Raw genomic sequence first — 2,494 nt, 5'->3', positions numbered from 1 at the left:
TTTTTGATGTGTATAAAATTTTTGGTTTTGAATGAAATGAATAAACAATTTAAATCTAAAATCTAAATTAAAGAAATACTATTGTTAAAAAAACTAATTTTTGATTTTGCATGTGGTTTTTCTGCTTAGCAAAACAAACAATACAATTTTTCACACATTTTACGGCATCATGACACAAAAGTCGCTCTGCCTCGACTTCACAGGCTCTTTTTTTAAATGTCAGTTTCCCCCAAGTTTTAACCAAAAATCGAGTATTTAACACAAATACTTAGATTTAATCCGATTTTTGGGTAAAAAAAAAAAAAAGGAAAGGAAATATTTTTATGGCATTTACATCAATAAAACAAGCAACATTTTTATGAAATAGAAGCTTTTTTGATGCCTTATATGCTAAATTTCTTAAATCTTTATCAGACAAGTCATGCAAACAAAACACCTGAAGCTTTTCTTATTCCTTAGTTTTAAGAAAATGACAAYTGTTTTTATTGTGTCAGTTTTGTCTCAAATTGTCTGCTAAACTCAAATGTTTGATTTTGTTCCTATAACCTAAATAAAGTACTGTAGTTCAGTTTCATTTTAGCAGATTTTCATGTTGGGTTTTGTACTAATATGGCACAGAGAGCTGCTGAAAGAAGTGGGGCGCTGTGGCAGAGCTCAAGCATTTCGACTTTAATGGGCTCCTACCTGAAAACAAACCATCAATCCAAAAGGAGCTCCAACTCAGCCAAAGGCTTGTCATTTACAGCCACATATAGAGGATAAAAACTGGATTGTAATCAGAAGTAGTAGAAAAAAAGCCAATTGRCTTCTTTTTTGTTCCACCTGACAGAAAAGTCCAATGGTTGATGGTAAATGGGAAAATTACAAGAAAAGCTATAAATAAGATGTCAATGCTATTGCTCACTATTACCTGCTCCATCGGGGGAGTGCTTAGATCTCTTGACTGCAGGCGTAACCTTCTTTGTCACGATTCATTACCAGAATAAGAGACCCACTTGGGAATGCTTGGACTCGTGCTGGTGCAACGTAGAGCTATCTTCCTGAATCAGTGACTTCATTTTCCTCTAACGCTGCCKATTTACTGACTCATTCACTCAGAAGGTAAAGTCTGCTCCTCATTGGTGATGCAGTCCCAGGTGCAGCTTTGTAAAAAATTCATGGAGGCCAATATAGGATGGCTTTAGTCCACATTYGTAGGGCCACACCGCCAAATTGGTTTGCCTGGGCGTCATGGCGAAACTCCTGTTGGGCTTAATAAAGTCACAGAGGAGCCATGTCTCATTTTTACGACTCAGCACTGTTACCTGCACAGACAGAAAAAGCCTCTGCCTAGACTTGAGATGTGAAGGCAATATGGCTGCTCTTCTAGGCCAGGTCGTGCTAAATTCAGGAAACCAGATTTGGCACAGAGAAGGAGTAAATATCTAATTTGCRTGCAGATTTTTTGTGTCCTGTGCCAACAAGTTTTGCCACCTTGAATTAGCCACACACAGGCAAATATACCTCCCACGTTTTGAGTTTTTATTGTTTATGATTGTACCTTTTTTAGGAAAAAATTAACTAAAATTAGCTTTAAAGTGATAAAATAAAAAAATACAGTTGTGCCATGGGAAAATATGAACCCATTTGATTTATTAAGACTGAGAAAAAAAGTTCAAATCCAGTGAATTTCTTTAAAAAAGGTTTTAAACAATTAATATCTTACCTGTTATAGATGGCTCTTTTGAACAACTTAAGTTTGGAGAAAATGAGTTTAATTTTGACYAGATTAACAAGCTAACAGCTGGTCTGAGTGGAGCGAAAACGAAAGCAAATCATTGTTGTGGGTCTACATGCTACCTGCTAACATGCTAATTCTTCTAGCTTGTTGCAAACATTTGTGTCAAAACAGTGTTACCTTTACAAAAAGGRATGTGTGTCACTGCTCTGGTAAACAAGTCGTGACTCACTGGGTTATTTGCTACAGAATAAAACATCAGGGCTGGCCCTATAGGCAGTATAAGAAAATGCTAAGGGTGCATCGAGAGGGTGCCACAAATGAGACAAAAAAATAATATTTTTTTTTACTTTTTTTTCCGAGTATAGTTGATTTAGGATGTTGGCTTTAGTAAAATTCTTGAGACTTTTTAGTAAACTGYTATTCAAATGGCTGGAAAAAAAGAGTTTTGAGATATTTTGCAAAGAAATTTTTAGGGGCATAAACCCCTAAATCCCCTAGAACTGCTTCACTCCACAGCTGCTGGTTAACATGAACAGGTGTTCCTCATTGCTGTCAGCAGATGTTGACAGGGATGAGGCAGAGCTTTGATTTTCTGTTTGAAATGAATTATATTATTTATTTTAGTTGAGCAACCTGGTTTCTAAAAATAAAAAAATAATATCAAAGACAAAACTATTTATTTGGTATGTGAATGTTTGTAAATTGTGACCCATCACATCGAAACGAGGATTAAGTCTAAAAGTTGTATATGGAGAAATAGGCAAATATAGTGTT

The 2,494-nt window shown here is 35.6% G+C and overlaps 1 protein-coding gene across 1 annotated transcript in view; it reads right to left on the bottom strand.

Annotated features, from left to right (window-relative positions):
- The window catches only part of galnt1 (UDP-N-acetyl-alpha-D-galactosamine:polypeptide N-acetylgalactosaminyltransferase 1), an 81,605-nt gene that overhangs the window by 76,995 nt on the left and 2,116 nt on the right, over positions 1 to 2,494 (bottom strand). The window lies entirely within an intron of this gene.

This window comes from Austrofundulus limnaeus, unplaced genomic scaffold (assembly GCF_001266775.1).
Source record: "Austrofundulus limnaeus strain Quisiro unplaced genomic scaffold, Austrofundulus_limnaeus-1.0 Scaffold308, whole genome shotgun sequence".
Classification (NCBI taxonomy): domain Eukaryota; kingdom Metazoa; phylum Chordata; class Actinopteri; order Cyprinodontiformes; family Rivulidae; genus Austrofundulus; species Austrofundulus limnaeus.
Note: the sequence above shows the minus strand (reverse complement) of the source record. Positions and strands in the feature narration are given on the sequence as shown.